This window comes from Lepidochelys kempii, chromosome 1 (genome assembly GCF_965140285.1).
Source record: "Lepidochelys kempii isolate rLepKem1 chromosome 1, rLepKem1.hap1, whole genome shotgun sequence".
Taxonomy (NCBI): Eukaryota; Metazoa; Chordata; order Testudines; family Cheloniidae; genus Lepidochelys; species Lepidochelys kempii.
In genome coordinates this window covers 335,985,295-336,004,141 of record NC_136380.1, presented here as the reverse complement: position 1 = coordinate 336,004,141, position 18,847 = coordinate 335,985,295, and positions in this window count along the sequence as shown.

The following is an 18,847-nucleotide window of genomic DNA, read 5'->3' as shown; positions in this document are numbered from 1 at the left end:
GGGCTGTCTGTAGGCGAGGCCTGGCCTGTCTCCCAAGATTTGTGAGAGTGTTGGGTCATCCTTCAGGATAGGTTGTAGATCCTTAATAATGCGTTGGAGGGGTTTTAGTTGGGGACTGAAGGTGACGGCTAGTGGCGTTCTGTTATTTTCTTTGTTGGGCCTGTCCTGTAGTAGGTAACTTCTGGGAACTCTTCTGGCTCTATCAATCTGTTTCTTCACTTCCACAGGTGGGTATTGTAGTTGTAAGAATGCTTGATAGAGATCTTGTAGGTGTTTGTCTCTGTCTGAGGGGATGGAGCAAATGCGGTTGTATCGCAGAGCTTGGCTATAGACAATGGATCATGTGGTGTGGTCAGGGTGAAAGCTGGAGGCATGTAGGTAGGAATAGTGGTCAGTAGGTTTCCGGTATAGGGTGGTGTTTATGTGACCATCATTTATTAGCACTGTAGTGTCCAGGAAGTGGATCTCTTGTGTGGACTGGACCAGGCTGAGGTTGATGGTGGAATGGAAATTGTTGAAATCATGGTGGAGTTCCTCAAGGGCTTCTTTTCCATGGGTCCAGATGATGAAGATGTCATCAATATAGCGCAAGTAGAGTAGGGGCGTTAGGGGACGAGAGCTGAGGAAGCGTTGTTCTAAGTCAGCCATAAAAATGTTGGCATACTGTGGGGCCATGTGGGTACCCATAGCAGTGCCGCTGATTTGAAGGTATACATTGTCCTGAAATGTAAAATAGTTATGGGTAAGGACAAAGTCACATAGTTCAGCCACCAGGTTAGTCGTGACATTATCGGGGATAGTGTTCTTGATGGCTTGTAGTCCATCTTTGTGTGGAATGTTGGTGTAGAGGGCTTCTACATCCATAGTGGCCAGGATGGTGTTATCAGGAAGATCACCGATGGATTGTAGTTTCCTCAGGAAGTCAGTGGTGTCTCAAAGGTAGCTGGGAGTGCTGGTAGTGTAGGGCTTGAGGAGGGAGTCTACATAGCCACACAATCCTGCTGTCAGGGTGCCAATGCCTGAGATGATGGGGCGCCCAGGATTTCCAGGTTTATGGACCTTGGGTAGTAGATAGAATATCCAAGGTCGGAGTTCCAGGGGTGTGTCTGTGCGGATTTGATCTTGTGCTTTTTCAGGGAGTTTCTTGAGCAAATGCTGTAGTTTCTTTTGGTAACTCTCAGTGGGATAAGAGGGTAATGCCTTGTAGAAAGTGGTGTTGGAGAGCTGCCGAGCAGCCTCTTGTTCATATTCCGACCTATTCATGATGACAACAGCACCTCCTTTGTCAGCCTTTTTGATTATGATGTCAGAGTTGTTTCTGAGGCTGTGGATGGCATTGTGTTCTGCACGGCTGAGGTTGTGGGGCAAGTGATGCTGCTTATCCACAATATCAGCCCGTGCACGTCGGCGGAAGCACTCTGTGTAGAAGTCCAGTCTGCTGTCTCGACCTTCAGGAGGAGTCCACCTAGAATCTTTCGAAAGACGTCGAAAATAGGATTCTAGGTCACCACAGAACTGTTTCATGTTCATGGGGGTGGAGGGGCAGAAGGAGAGGCCCTGTGATAGGACAGCTGCTTCTGTTGGGCTAAGAGTATAGTTGGATAGGTTAACAATATTGCTGGGTGGGTTGACGGAACCATTGCTGTGACCCCTTGTGGCATGTAGTAGTTTAGAAAGTTTAGTGTCCTTTTTCTTTTGTAGAGAAGCAAAGTGTGTGTTGTAAATGACTTGTCTAGTTTTAGTAAAGTCCAGCCACGAGGAAGTTTGTGTGGAAGGTTGGTTTTTTATGAGAGTATCCATTTTTGAGAGCTCATTCTTTATCTTTCCCTGTTTGCTGTAGAGGATGTTGATCAGGTGGACACAAATCAGATGTCAAGAATTATAACATTCATAAACCAGTCAGAGAACACTTCAATCTCTCTGGTCACGCAATTACAGACATGAAAGTTGTGATATTACAACAGAAAAACTTCAAACCCAGACTCCAGCGAGAGACTGTTGAATTGGAATTCATTTGCAAATTGGATACAATTAACTTAGGCTTGAATAGAGACTGGGAGTGGCTCAGTCATTATGCAAGGTAACCTATTTCCCCTTGTTTTTTCCTACCCCCCCCCCCAAGACGTTCTTGTTAAACCCTGGATTTGTGCTGGAAATGGCCCAACTTGATTAGCATACACATTGTAAGGAGAGTGATCACTTTAGATAAGCTATTACCAGCAGGAGAGTGGGGTTGGGGGAGAGAAAACCTTTTGTAGTGGTAAACACCCATTTTTTCATGGTTTGTGTGTATAAAAAGATCTTCTGTACTTTCCACAGCATGCATCTGATGAAGTGAGCTGTAGCTCACGAAAGCTTATGCTCAAATAAATTGGTTAGTCTCTAAGGTGCCACAAGTACTCCTTTTCTTTTTGTGAAACATTTAGCGAATTTGTGTCAATTTTAGCAATTTGTATTGGTCAAAACAAAAAAAGAGAACATCAGAAATGTTGAAGTGATTGTTCTTACATTATCAGAACAAAATATTTTGATTTTTTCAGACTAGATTCACCATGGGGCTTAAGATTCATTTGGGGGCATCCCTCTCTTATAATCTTTACTCTAGTTGTTAAAGCATTCTCTGGTTTTGCAAAGGGGATTGAGAAAGCCCCATCTTAGAAGACCCAATAGCCCAGTGGCTAGGGCACTCACCAGGGAAAAGTGAGACTTGAATTCAAGTCCCTGCTCTGTAATGGGGATTGTACCTAGCTCTCTTACATCTCAGGTGAAAGTGAAATACTTAGTTTTGGGTTCCACAAAATGTTTTGGTCAATCCAAAACAAAATTTTACTGACTCCTTCAATGTGCTGACATTTCTACAAACTATCTGTTTTGGTTCAACCTAAAACAGGGTTTTTTCCCCCAGAACTTCCAATGAATTGAAAAATCAATTATTTGCACAGTTCTATTCAGAGTGCTTCAATCCTAGATTTTGATATGGATCACTCTCCAGTTGCACCTGAGGAATAATTATCCTTAGGAGAGGTGGCTGAATTTTTTTTCAGCAAATAGTAAATTCTCCCCAAAAATGCATGGTTGGGGTGCACATAAGCTATCCTTGAATTCCCTTAGAATTTGGTGAACAGTTCAGGCTGAAATAGGAGAGATTCTTTTAAAAAAATTAAAATGGTTCATTTCAAAGAAACATTTTGACTCTTCATTTCAAAATACAGATACATGTGTTTTTAAAAATCCAAAATGGGAAAAAACAGCCCAAAACAAAACGAAAAACCAGGACAACAATTTTTCTGAACAGAACCATTTTTGTGGGGTGAGGGGGATTTTTCACTTTGGCTCTTGAACTGAAGAATCAGTTATTTGCTCATCTCTAATCGTTAGAGTTATTAGCAAGCCCATGTACAGCATATACAAACACACTGTAAAATTCCGAGATGCAAATCCACATGGGCAAAGCATGAAGTTTTACAAGAGGTGAAAAATTAGAACGCAGGATTTTGAGAATGTCTCAGTATTCGATTGCAATCTGGTAAATGTAATGCAAACAGTGTGCATCCAAAAAAGAGCAGTACTCACTGATATTTGTTTCTTCCTATTTCTTAATCATCATGATTAGCATCAGTACATGTGTTAGCGATTTAAAGAGAGAAAAATCTATGGGCCTGACCTAGGTGTCCTTACTCAGGAAAAATGTTGCTCTTCTTCCACTTCACTGAGACTTCATTGCAAGTTATGACTGAATACATACTGCAGTATCTGGCCTTGCACCGTGAGAAGCAGCCTGAAAGAAGGAAACCTAATCCAAAAGAATGGCTTGCTTTCCTTTAACTGTAAAGTATAGGTTGTGTCAGATCCTGAGCTGCTGTAAACTATGTATTTGAAATTATCTTGAGTTACACTAGCTGAGGATCAAGCCCTTTATGTTATCTAGAAGTCTGTTGTTAATAGGGATAAGAGATCAGGTACACACAAAAAGAGAACTGACAGAGATGTTTGCCCTAAACTCAAATGACTGGTCAGGAGTCAGAGTAGCAGACGTGTTCGTCTGTATCCGCAAAAAGAAAAGGAGGACTTGTTTATTTGATAAATTTATTAGTCTCTAAGGTGCCACAAGTCCTCCTTTTCTTTTTTTTTTGGTCAGGAGTGTTTCGTCTAACTGTTTTTTCATTGGCAAATGCGGATTCACCAAAACGGAAACTTTTTGTGGAAATGTAGCAGTGTCAGCAAAACTTTTGTCAGGCCCAGTATGAATTTTTGAGGGAGGAGGGATGAGCGGGGAAGAGAGAACCCCAGAATAGCCAATAGCCAGTGGTTAGGGCACTCTGGCTCTAGCCATTAGGCATGACTACCCACAGCCCGATAATGACATTCCCTGCTGCTCTCACGATTGAGGATGACTTCAAGGTGTTTTAGGAGCAATGTTGCTCTCCTCTCCATTTAGCATTGAACCCAAACCTTTGCCCATCCCAAACTGTTAACAATTTGCAGTATGTGCTGTTATACCAACATGTCTGACAAATGGGAAATGACTCCTGTAGAATATGTGAACCTTCACCATAAAGAATTATGCAGCAGAATCCAGCTCTCTCGTACCTTTCAACAGAGAAATGTGTCTGTCCTGATTAAATCAGTTTTAGCCAATCCCATGGGAAACTGCCACAGAGAGTTAGAAATGGGTGAGGAAGACTTATGCCTCCCTCCATTCCCCCAAAACCTTTTAACCACCTTCACCAGCCACATGGAATAGGTTAAAATCATCATGGGAAAGAGCCTGGAAGTGACTGTTAGCAGAGCCCTTTAATATAAAGCCTGTGTGTTTCTCCTTAAAAAAATATCTGCTGGAGGGTTATTTTTATCAGTTATCCTTCAAGATAATCCTCCATATGTGGATGCCGGGATTGTATTCTCCCAGCATATGTTCAGTTTGCTCATTTCATTTGTCTGTTATCTATTTGGGCTATATTCTAGGCGTGAGATCGCTGCATTTTTATTAGTCAGCGGTGTAAATAAAAGTCTGACTGCTCACTCTGTCAGTGATGTCAAGAAATAGTTTTTCTTCTAAATCATGCTTAATTTCTACTCCTCTTAAGATGCAGAGTATGGCTGGTTATTTTTATGCAATTACAGGTATGGCTGGTTATTTTTAAACAATCGTGGAAGTTTCTGAAACATCTTCATTCCATTCATTTTCTAAATGGACTAGTTTGGGGCTTTATGAAATTTTTGACGGAAACTTGATTTTTCTCCCCGATTTTTAAAGTCAGTAATTGTTCAAAAAAGACAAATATTCAGTTTAGGAAAAAGTCCTACCATGAGCCTAAACTGACCAGTCAAAATTGGCCAAAACCAACCAAATAATAAAAAGAAAACAAAAACTGAAATGGCAATTAAACCAAGCAATAAATTTGAGCAAACTATGGACATTTTTGAAGAAATTACAATGGGGCCACAAAAATATCCAGTTAAAGAAACAGGCCTTCCTTTGTCTTCAAAAATTTTTGAATTAAAAATTTTACTCAGTCAGACTTAGAAGGAACTAAATGAAAGCTATGTGGAAGAGATGTTTACATGAATAAGAACTAAGCAAAGTGATACACACTTGATCCCAGTCTGTGGAAAGTGGGTATCTTTCTTTCACCTATGGGAAATATATAAAGTAAAGCTCAGCTCATTTTAGAACCAATTCAGAAACAGCAGGTTCTTGATTTAGAACAAAATTTGAAATTAGTTTTCCACTTGGCTCTGGCAAAATGCAAGTGGGCCTGTGCGTGGTGTCTACGTTATTCCCTGGGAATCCTAGAAGAAGGGGAAGACTTGTTTTCAAACTAGAATGAAAAACAGACATTCAGCTCCTGTAAAAAATATTTTGCAAAAGTTGAAAGATTCTAAAAACTTACAGAAAAAGCCTGAAAGTTTTTGCAAGACTCAGTTCCCCCAGGATCTCCCATTGCCAATGGGCAGCCACACATTCTCATCCTGATCCAGAATGTTGCTAAGCATTTCCTGCCATGTGCTGAGCACCCTCAACTCTCACGAGGATATGAAGGTACAGGACATCTTGCTCCTTTACATACACAACCCCAATTTTTTAGTATGAGTAAGAAGGGGCTGCTAAAATTTGAACAAGGGGCTCCCACAAAAATATCTTCTTAGCCTGTGGCAAATCCCATGTCACTGGGATACATGAGTTCATGGGCCATAATTGAAAAAAGCACATTCTTGAGGCATCAGTGAGAATAGGGATACTTTCCTGAATCAGAGCCATAGGGAGAAATGTAGGAGGTCTCAGGAAACTATTTGTTTTCCTGTTAAAATGAATAAGCTTTCTGACAGCCATAACCGAGGAGGTAGTCAACACAATAGGGCACACAAACAAAGTGGACTTGATGGAAATGTTTATAGTGTTATGGAAACATATACTAAGTACACTGGTGGGATAACATAGTGATCAGCTTGTGTAGTCTGCAGTCTCTGTGGGTGAAAATAGGATGGGAAGGTTTGGATATAGTCTCTACCATGACTTTTTCTTTTCTTTCTTTTTTTTTTTTTTTTTTTGGAGAGAGAGTTGGTGAAATCTGGTCTATTTCAAAGGCAAAGCATTTGCTCAGCAAAACCCCAAGAATAAATCTTCTCTGAGAGGGATAACTGAGCAGTGTCCAGTGAAGGAGAAAGCCATTAGTGCAGGGGTGGCCAACCTGAGCCTGAGAAGGAGCCAGAATTTACCAGTGTACATTGCCAGAGTAATACGTCAGCAGCCTCCCATCAGCTCCCCCACCTCGCTCCCAGCGCCTCCCACCCACCGGCAGCCCCACCGATCTGTGCCTCCCCCTCCCACCCTGCACCTCCTGATCAGCTGTTTTGTGGCGTGCCAGAGACTCTGGGGGGGAAGAGGGGAGGAGGAGGGCACGGCAGGCTCAGGAGGGGGCGGGAAGGGGTGGAGTGGGGGCAGGGCCTGTGGCAGAGCCAGGGGTTGAGCAGTGAGCATCCCCGGCACATTAGGAAGTTGGCGCCTGTAGCTCCTGCCCTGGAGTCGGTGCCTATACAAGGAGCCGCATATTAACTTCTGAAGAGCCGCATGCAGCTCCGGAGCCACAGGTTGGCCACCCCTGCATTAGAAGAAGAGAAACTATTCCAAGAATCTCTTCACTTTGGTAGCCATAATTTCAAACACAGGAATTCAGGGATTTTGAGCCCATCCCCCTCCAGCACATCTCTGTGCAATGATTTTTTTTTTTTTTTTTTGCTGCCATGTATTACCTGCAAAGAATTCCCTGCAACTGTTACTATAAAATACTGTATCGTTCTGAGGTTTGCAAGAACCCAGTACAATAACAATGAATGCTACAACAGTAGTGTAGCTACAAAGCAGCAGCTTCTTAACAAGGTCTGAACTTCTAAAATTTCAGACTCATTTGGAAATTGCCAACTCAGGATTTATGTGGGTAGAAATTCCCGGTTTGATTTTCACCTGTGGTAGCCCTTATTGAACCATAGAAAATTGTTTATTACAATGCAGGGCAATCTCAGCAAACTTTTAGACTGGGATTTTCTAAGAAACGTAAGGGGGGTAGGAGTCAAAATCCCTTTAACATCAATGGAATTTAGGTGCCTAATTCCATTAGGCAACTGATAATCTCATCCCTAAAGAGCCAATTTGCCTGAGCTCAGTATGTTGGGTATTTTTTTCCACACATCCCTGCTAGAAAGAACGTTTGTTGCAGCCAGATAAGAAATAATCCTTTGGCTCTGGTTCAGATGGATTTGAAAAGTATGATTTTCTTGGAAGAAAAACAAACCCCTTAACTGTTTTCTCCTGCCACCACAGCACAACTACTGATTTACGGCAGCATGAGGTCTAGTTTTCCATCTGCATAATATTTGGGGAAAGCTTATGGCATTGTAATGTGTAAATGAATATAAGCAGAATTTGTTTGCTTGCCTGCCTGCCTGTGTATACAAAGATGACTCCTGCAGTATCAATTCTATACTGGACACCAAGCCAGGGATTTTTTTTTATAGTGGTGATTATATTGTGGGCAATCTTTATTCATCTTTTTGGAATAAGGGGTGTAGCTTGAACCCTCATGAACCCATAGAGGCAGCTGCACCAGAAGAAGCATTCATTCCCAGGGGACAGCAGGCAGCAAAATTGCCTCCAGCCTCACCATGGATGTTTACCAGGGGAAGGCTGCTTTAAGTCCTGGACAAGGTTCAAGTGTATTAAAGGCCTGAGTTTTCTTCATTAAAGCATCCTGAAGTCTGTCCTTGATCTCTTGTGCTGCTATGGTGTACAAGTGACTGTGAAGACTGGTTGGCCCCAGAATCTTTATAGAGGCCTCTTTGAAGAAACAAAAACAAGGAACTCCAATAAAACTTTCAAACATGCTGAGACTCAAGATGTGAATCTACTCAATAAACTGTGTCCTGAAGAAACAGAAATATTTTGGTATGAAATATCCCACTAATTATTGGGAATGATGATTTTTTCTTTGTTGTTTAGCTTTTTGAATGTTATATATGAAGCTGTTAAATCACCTCATGAATTCCAGCCATATGAATTACTTTAGATGACACTGTGCTAACTCCTTAAAGTTCATGAAAGCTTGCAAGCCTTCATGTTTCCCCAATGACATCAATTTGACTTTTAAAGAAAACAGGGCTGAAAATGACCTCATTGGTTAAATTAAAACAATGATTAAACATCTCACGTGAAAGGGTCTCATTCAGGAAATATTTGCACAGTCTTTAGTGATGAACTTGCTCTGTGGTGGTTTTGTTTTTAAGTCATCTACCAAACCTCAGATCTGATTCATGCTATTTCTATTTATTTGAAACTCCAATAATTCTAGCATCACCTCCTTTCTGGCCAAACTCTTCTTGATGGCTCAGTTCTGACCTCTCTGTGAAAGAAATGAATAACTGGGAAAAATGTGCATATCTTTGTCCACTGAAAGGACATTTCTGGGTTTGCTCACTACAGGGAGGAAGAGTTCTTTGGTAATTAAGGATCTAATACAACTCCCACAGAAGTATTGGGGTGCCCTAAATTAAGTACTGGGATGCAGAAAGCCTGGAGTCTAGTTCCAAGTTTACTGCTGGGACTGATTGTGTGACTCTATGCAAGCAATTTATTCTCTCTGTAATTCAATTTACCTATCTGTAAAATGGATACAACAGCTCATAGCAGCAAGAAATATTTTCTCCTTTAAAAAATTCCCCCTTTCAGTCTGGCTAGCAGTTGATGATCCACTGTGCTGAAGGCAGAGGAGAATGATTACAGATTAGAAGCCTGGCTAAGATCATTAGTAACTTTGGTGAGTGCAGTTTCAGGAGATAGGAGGGAGCAAAAAGCCAGAATGAAATACACACAGTGGAGAGCTGGCAGACAGAAAGCCAGGGCTTCAGTCAAAGTGTTTAGAGAAGGGAAATTACAGCAGTAACTGGAGAGGCAGGAGGGTGCAGGGAGAGTGTATTTAGGATTAGGGAACAAACACATGGTTGGATGCTGAGTGAAATGTGCCAGAGGGCACATGGCAATTTGATTATACTTTAATCAAATTGGGTTATGTTTCCCTATGATTTGCATGATAAAGTTGCAATATCTAAAGAAGAGAGATTACCAAATAGGGCATCTTCTATTAAAAGCTACACAGTCATTTTGTTTTCTCAGAACACAAAATCTCCTCCTTGTAAATTCACAAAGCTTAGAGGAGATGTTGAAATATGCCCATTTCCACTCCAGAGCTGGGTCTAACTGAGGCTCCAACTTTCCTTGAAATTTAGGTTGGGGGGGGTAGGTAGATTTATTGACAAAGGCAATATAATGCCTGCGTTATTACAATACAAACACTGGGGCTGTGTTTAGGAATGAAGACCCACCACTTTAAAATATGCCTTTTCTCAATTCGCTTCTGGGTGCCTACTCTCAATCTGCTTCAAAGCATCCCAGGGGCAGGAGTGGTCATATTTTTATTTGACAGGTCTAAAGAGGCTCAGTATTCCAATGAAATCATCACTTTGTGGACCCAATGGCCTAGCTAGATGCCTTGTAATTGTGTCTCTTTCAATTAAGCTCTCTCACTCAACAGGTTATCTCAAGCTCCAAAGGTTACTTTCAGTAAAACTCAGCTTTCAAGATGGCATCAAAGGGAGAAGTCGGCTCTGGATGCAGCCTCAAAGCAGTGACTTAGTAAACATCACTTTAAACCAAGGTAAAATAATCTGGGTTAGAGCCTAGCAGGTGAATGAAAGGTTGAACCTGCCGTTACTTTGTCACTGGAGCTGGAATTGCTAGTGATTAGGGCATTTTTCTGATGGCTGCATTTTCTTCTTGCTATTAAAAAAAACCTTTTTAGATGAACTCAGACCCATAGGGCTGAATCCCCAGCTGCTGTGATTCAACATAGCGTCATTGAAGTCAACTCAAATTTGCTATTGAGCCCTCAACACTCAGCTCTGATCAGCCCATGATGTCAGTCTCCATTGTCCACTTGTTACATTTTCAAAGAACAACCTTTGTGCTTTCTCCCATGCTGCTCCTCACACCTGGGAGGATCTCCCTATAAACCTCCACAAAGCTACCCCATTATCCTCATTCAAATCCCTCCTCAAAATTCTCCTTTGCCATAAAGTAAGTGTAATATTGATGCAATTGCCATCACAGAAACTTGGTTGCATGAGGATACTCAATGGGACACGGTAACACCGGGATACAAAATATACAGGAATGACAAAGTAGGTCATGCTGCTGCGGGAGTGTCAAAATATGTGAAAGAAAGCACAGAGTTAAATACAGTAAAAAATCTTAAATGAATCGAACTGTACTATAGAATCTCTATCTATAGAAATTCCATGCTTGAATAACAAGAGTATAGCAGGAGGAATAGACTACCGACTACCTGACCAGGATGGTGATGTAATTGTGAAATGCTCTGGGACATTAGAGAGGCTATGAAAATAGAAAACTCAGTAATAATGGGAGATTTCAACTATTCCCATAATGAGTGGGTACATGTCACTCAGGATGGGATGCAGAGATAAAGTTTCTTGACACCGTAAATGACTGCTTCTTGGAGCAGCTAGTTCTAGCAAAGGGAGAGGTAATTCTTCATTTAGTATTAAGTGAAGCACAGGATCTGATCCAAGAGGTGAATATAGCTGAAATGTTCAGTAATAGCAACCATAATATAATTAAATTTAACATATTTGTGAGGGGGAAAACACCAAAGAAGCCCACCACAGTAACATTTAACTTCAGAAAGGTAAACTACACAAAAATGAGGAAGCTAGCTAAACAAAAATTATAAAGTACACTTTCACAAAAGTGAAATGCCTCAAAGCTGCATGGAAACTTTTAAAAAGCACCATAATAGAGGCTCAAATTAAATGTATACCTCAAATTAAAAAATACAGTAAGAGAACCAAAAAATTACCACCATGGCTAAACAAGAACGTAAAAGAAACAGGGGCCAAAAAAGGCATCATTTAAAAATTGGAAGTTAAATCCTACTGAGGAAAATAGAAAGGAGCATAAACTCTGGCAAGTCGAGAGTAAATATATAATTAGGCAGGCCAAAAAGAATTTGAAGAGCAACTAGCCAAAGACTCAAAAATTAACAGCAAAAAAAAATAGCCATTGATCTTCATGAATGTATCTAATTTTTTTTTAAACCCCGTTATTATTTTGGCTTTCACAACATCCCCTGGCAACAAGTTCCACAGGTTGACTGTGTTGTGTGAAGAAGTACTTCCTTTTGCTTGTTTTAACCCTGCTGCCTGTTAATTTCATAGGGTGACCTCTGGTTTTTGTGTTAAATGAAGGTGTAAATAACACTTCCTTATTCACTTTCTCCACACTAGTCTTGATTTTATAGATCTCAATCATATCCCCCCTTAGTCATCTCTTTTCCAAGCTAAAAAGTCCAGTCTAATTAATCTCTCCTCATATGGAAGCTGTTCCATATCACTAATAATTTTTGTTGCCCTTCTCTGTACCTTTTTCAATTCTAATATATCGTTTTTGAGATGCGGTGATCAGAACTGCATGCAATATTTCAGGTGTGGGAGTAACATAGATTTATATAGTGGCATGATATTTTTTATCTTCTTATCTTTCCCTTTTCTAATGAGTCTCAACATTCTGTTAGCTTTTTTGACTGCCAGTACACAGTGAGCAGATGTTTTCAGACAATTATCCACAATGACTGCAAGATCTCTTTCCTGAGTGGTAACAGCTAAATTAGACCCCATCATTTTGTACATACAGTTGGAATTATGTTTTCCAATGTGCATTACTTTGCACTTATTAATATTGAATTTCATGTGCCATTTTGTTGCACAGTCACCCAGTTTTGTGAGATCCATTTGTAACTCTTCACAGTCAGTTTTGGACTTAACTATTTTGAGTACTTTAGTATTATCTGCAAATTTTGCCACCTCGCTGTTTAGCCCCTTCTCCAAATCATATATGAATATGTTGAACAGGACAGGTCCCAGTACAAATCCTTAGAGGACACCATTATTTACTTCTCTCCATTATGAAAACTGACCATTTATTCTTACTTCTTGTTTCCTACTTCTTAACCATTACTGATACATTAGAGAACCTTCTCTTATCCCAAGACTACTTAGTTTACTTGAGAGCCTTTGGTGAGGAACCTTGTCAAAGACTTTCTGAAAGTCCATATACACTTTATCCAGTGGATCACCTTTTTGTACATGCTTCTTGATACACTCAAAGAATTCTAATAGACTGGTGAGGCATGATTTCCCTTTACAAAAGCCAGGTTGAGCCATCCCCAACATATCATGTTCATCTATGTATTTGATAATTGCCAGGATTGACTCCAGAGCCTTTTTAAAATAATCAGTGTTACATTAGTTATCCTCCAGTCAATTGGTAATGAGGCAGATTTAAGCAATAGGTTACCTCTAACAGTTAGCAGTTCTTCAATTTCATATTTGAGTTCCTTCAGACCTCTTGGATGAATACAATTCAGTCCTGGTCACTTATTACTGTTTAATATGTCCATATGTTCCAAAACCTCCTCTATCAACAACTCAGTATGGGACAGTTCCTCAGATTTTTCATTTTTAAAAAATGGCTCAGCTGTAGGCTCAGCTCACTCACATCCTCTGCAGTGAAGACAGATGCAAAGAATTAATTTAGCTACTCTTCAAAGGCCTTGTGTTCCTTCAGTGCTCCTTTAGCACCCTGATCATCTGATCATCCAGTGGCCCCATTGATTTTTTGGCAGGCTTCCTGCTTCTGATATACTTTAAAAAATTCTATTTGTTTTTGTGTCTTTTACTAGTTGTTCTTCAAATTATTTTTGCATGTTTAATTATACATTTAAACTCAACTTGCCAGAGTTAATGTTCCTTTCTATTTTCCTCAATAGGATTCATCTTCCCTTTTTAAAAGGATACTTTTTTGTCTTTCACTACCTCTTTTACTCTACTGTTTAGCCAAGGTGGCATTTTTTGGTTGTCTTACTGTTTTTATTTAGTATGGGGTATACATTTACTTTGAGCCTCTATTATGGAGTTCTTAAATTGTTTTCATGAAGCTTGCAAGCATTTCACTCTTCTGACTGATAGGACATTAAGATACCCCTTATTTACCCTGGCACATACTTCTTTTTATAACACTTTATATATTAAATGTTTCATCTAAAAGTAAATTTGACACTGATACAATTCCATATCCCCCTTCTTTGCTCACACAGGTATTCTCATAGCGTTTGATAATAGCAAAAATCTGATGGCTCTTAGTAGTTGACCTGAAAACCTATATATATAATTTTATTTGATTTATATAAAAGATGGCTTCACAAAAGAGTGGGAGTAAAGGGACCTGGGTTCTCATTCAGGGTCTGCTACTTGGGAAAGTCAACGCAATTCAACTTCAGGCATTGACCCTATTTTGTAATCCACTCGGAGATACATGGATGAAATACTCAGTACTATTATTTGCACTTCATCTAAGAGGTACTGTATATAAATGTTATTAATGTAGAAATCCAAATCCACATGGTAGCTCCAGCTATCCTATTTGAAGAAGCATGCCAAATCACACAACAAACCCCAAACTCAAGATTTTCCTACCAAGGAAGAATAGTTATGGTAAAAGTAATCACAGGTCCAGTGAATATCTTGTTGATCTGCAAAGAACACACACAGATGAAATAATGCCATTTCCACTGATTCATAATTCAAAACATTGGTGCAATCACCCCTAAATGGCCTGTGAGTAACACGAGCGGGTCTCATTTGCTGAACCATGGCATTTTATGTTTCCTTCGTCCCCAGCCTCTGCAGTAATTTATTATTGCCCATACATTGATTTTACTATGGTGACACAAGTCAGTTAGTATTGGTTTAGCAATCTTCAACATCTAGTTCATATTACCTGGCACAGGTAGCAGGATATTTTTCCAACTTTCCAGAAGACAATATGTTGATAACTGTAGAAATTTACCCATCAGCTCATCTGAAAGGGAAATTTATAGCTGGTAGCACTTGGCCTGTCATGGTAAACTCTTGATATAATCCCCAAACCAATAAAAATGACAGACTGATTTTCTACCCGATCCAACAGTATATCTTAATTAAAACAAGCAACTTGTGATAACATGCAAAAAGGCTCGGTTTGTAAGAGCTTGCTCAAATGCACTTCCATATTGAATTTCAGAGACTAAGATTTCTCCAGACTGCCTGATCTGTTTGTAGTTTAACGTTTCTGGACCTGACAGAACTTTGGGCTTTTTGTATCCTTACAACTCCAATGGACTTTATTAGTTACATATTTATTTGTGTTTGAAAAGTTAAAAAGTACTTTCCTCTTTTATTTTATTGTGTGCCAAGATACCACCGTGCTGGATGCCTTATAAATAAAATATATTGTAGATTCCAGATGATACGAGAATTACCTCTATACCCACTTCTTCATAATCTGGGAAGCTATGAGAGAGTGTCTGTGGTCAAGAGATTGTTTCTTTCAGAGAAGCAGTTGTTAGGCTCTTGCTCAAGAAGCTATCACCTGGCTATCCCACAGGGATGCATTAATTACGTCTCCACCAATAGCTGTAGGATCCTCCTGTTTAATTTTATAACCTGTGGCCAAGTTACAGATACCCTGCGTAAGTTTCCCTGTTGCTTCTAACCTTAGATACCAAAACTGCCTGAAATTCAGACAGAAAATGCACTTTTTATTTCCCCTTCTCTAGATTTTAAACTCTCTATGAAGACCTCCAATCCAATCCAAATTCAGTCAGTCTTGACCATGATGTAGATCAGGGATTGGCAACCTTTGGCACGCAGCCCACCAGGGTAAGCCCCCCCGGCGGGCTGAGTCAGTTTGTTTACCTGCTGCGTCCGCAGGTTCGAACGATGGCAGCTCCCACTGGCCGCCGTTTGCCGTTCCAGGCCAAATGGGGGCTGCGGGAAGCAGCGGACAGAACATCCCTCAGCCCACACCACACCGCTGGAATGGTGAACTACAGCCAGTGGGAGCTGCGATTGGCCGAACCTGCGGACGCGGCAGGTAAATAAACCGGCCCGGCCCAGCCTGCCAGGGGGCTTACCCTAGTGGGCCACGTGCCAAAGGCTGCTGATCGCTGATGTAGATTGAAAATTCTTCACAGTGCCAAAAATTTGGCATGGTCTGCGGACCCAGCAAAGCTGTTCACAGTCTGGAAGAGTGCCAGCAGATAAAACTCTGCAGATATAGTGGTGGAAGAGCAAATTATTTTTGTCATCTTCTCTATAACCACAGTATGGAATGCAAAACATATTTCCTAGGCTGGAGGCATTTTATCAAAAGATTTTCTGCTGGCATAAACCAAGTTAGCTCTTATTGCTGTCAGCGGTTGTCTGGTTATCAGCTGAGAATTTGGTCCAGTTAATGTCCTACCAAGTGATAAATAAAAGGGTCAACCAGCTGCGAAGTATTCTCCCTTAGAGAAATCTGAAGCCCAGTTGGACCGATCAGGCCCTGTGGGTGAGCCAATAAAATAGGTCCTCTTCCTCAACAGTAGCAAAGGTGAACCCTGACCACACGCTGTAGGAGTTATTAATCTGGTCATGATGAACTGTCATCTCCTTCTCCACATTCACCAAACCCTGCCCAAAATCAAAATCCAGAGTGCTCCCAGCTCAGTATGTAGGGCCTGAAGTCACCCGAATGAGGCCTGTGATTATCATGGTAGACATGAGACATCAAGTCTAGCTAGAAAAAAAAACAATGTCCCATCTGTATAGGTATTGAATTCAGCCACAACCGTAAAGTAGGCCTAAACACAAAATTTGAGCAGCTTAGCTAGGAGCTTATCGGTGGCCAATCCAACAGAGTTGTTTCCTTTTTAACCTCTTCTCTGACTCCCAGACAAGGTGAACACACTCAAACACGTCATTTTTTTCCTGAACCCTCAAAAATGTTCCTGTTTGGACTGGGGCTCAGGATGGCTGTTATTTTTGCCAAAGTGATTTGTTCATCCTGATCTCGTTCATAAATGTATATCCCCACATCGTCTGTAAAGTCAGAATCTATGGAGGTGTATACTTAGGGATACATATCCAGCTATCTCATCGAGCTAAGGGCTGTCTTTAGCACGCCCCATGTAGTAAGTAAGAGTCTGAGATCAGAAATGGGCTCTTAATGTAGTTTCACTGTTGTCTTTTTTCTGCTGTGCTACTGGGATAAACAAAGCAAGATTAAATCTGACCTACTTATAATTATTGTTCCCAACTACAAATTAGTAGTACAGCCCTTCTACGGTGTACAAGTGACACTGAATAGTACAGAATTTAAATGAGGAAATGATTAGAGAAAGTGAGGATCTGATTAGCGAAATCCCAAAAGGGAATGGAAAAGGCTGCAGCTACTCTGCAGCAGTCCCCTTATATCATGTAAGTATTATTAGAAGTAATTGTTGGCATGTTATGTTACAGAATATGTAAATATAGGTCCTGAAAAGTTTTTAAGCCACTGAGTCCTAGAAAAATATGAAGGTTATTTATTTCGATGTGAACTTTGGAAAACCGAGTGTTAGCATGTTTGCTCAGTCAATAGGCCTCTGTCTCACTAACTGAGGGCATACAGGGGCTGAACATGTAGCAAAGATACTGGGCTTGACCTTCAAGATGACCTAGTCCTCTGCATCACAGGAAATCCCTTGACAGGCTATTTCAGCGATATGTTTAGAACTACTGCAGCAGCCAAAGGGAGTGGAGCTATATAAAGGTGATATAAGGAGCAAACTGCAGCCAGCGTTAAAGGGTCACTGAAAAGGTAATGTGCTTTATATCATGGAGTCAAAATTGTCCTCCCATGGGATGGAGGTCTCCTGGCATACAGACATTACTACTGCAATTGAGGGGACCAGCCTGCTCTAAATCTTCAAACTTTAGGGGGAGCTTGAAATAAAATATATCATGCCCAAGATACAGTTTGACTTCCTGTCCCAAGGGCACCTTAGCATATGTTTGGAAGGAACCCTTTAAATAATGTTTTTTTCCATGTTTTGTCCTTATCTGTCCTGCACGCTTCACTTTGTGGCTTGCTCCGAGCAACAACTTGACTGATTTTCCTTTGATTTGGTTTTGTTATATGCTTCTTTTCACTGCTAGTTTCTTGAAGCTGAATGGCCATTTGCACTGCATCGCAGCTCTGGCAGCATAAAATTGGTTCCGCTTATTTGTAGTCTTTGAAGTTTGACTCAGCACAGAGAGTGCACTTCAAATGGGAGCCTCTAGCTCAACTCCCCTACCCAGTTCTGATGTGCACAGATTGTGTCCAGTAACTTGGAAATCTACCAAACTTGTCTGGTCCTTTATGAAAGAAGCAGACTACTCAAAACAAAAACAGAATGCATACATTAAAATGTATACATTGTTTTGTTTCTTCTCTTGTACCTTTCTATATTTGATGCATCACTGTGAACCAGTAATTCTGAGACATAACACACTGAAGCTACATAATTTATGTTAATTTGATTCTAGTTAATAATGTTAAACAACTGAAGTCATTTCTGGGGAGGAAGTGGGATCATATGCTGTCATAAATATAAAGGGAAGGGTAAACCCCTTTGAAATCCCTCCTGGCCAGGGGAAAGCTCCTCTCACCTGTAAAGGGTTAAGAAGCTAAAGGTAACCTCGCTGGCACCTGACCAAAATGACCAATGAGGAGACAAGATACTTTCAAAAGCTGGGAGGAGGGAGAGAAACAAAGGGTCTGTGTCTGTCTGTAGTCGTCTTGGCCGGGGACAGAACAGGAATGGAGTCTTAGAACTTTTAGTAAGTAATCTAGCTAGGTATGTGTTAGATTATGATTTCTTTAAATGGCTGAGAAAAGAATTGTGCTGAATAGAATAACTATTTCTGTCTGTGTATCTTTTTTGTAACTTAAGGTTTTGCCTAGAGGGGTTCTCTATGTTTTTGAATCTAATTACCCTGTAAGATATCTACCATCCTGATTTTACAGGGGGGATTTCTTTATTTCTATTTACTTCTATTTTTTATCAAAAGTCTTCTTGTAAAACACTGAATGCTTTTTCATTGTTCTCAGATCCAAGGGTTTGGGTCTGTGGTCACCTATGCAAACTGGTGAGGCTTTTTATCCAACATTTCCCAGGAAAGGGGGGGTGCAAGTGTTGGGAGGATTGTTCATTGTTCTTAAGATCCAAGGGTCTGGATCTGTAGTCACCTAAGCAAATTGGTGAGGCTTTTTACCAAACCTTGTCCAGGAAGTGGGGTGCAAGGTTTTGGGAAGTATTTTGGGGGGAAGGACGCGTCCAAACAGCTCTTCCCCAGTAACCAGTATTAGTTTGGTGGTGGTAGCGGCCAGTCCAAG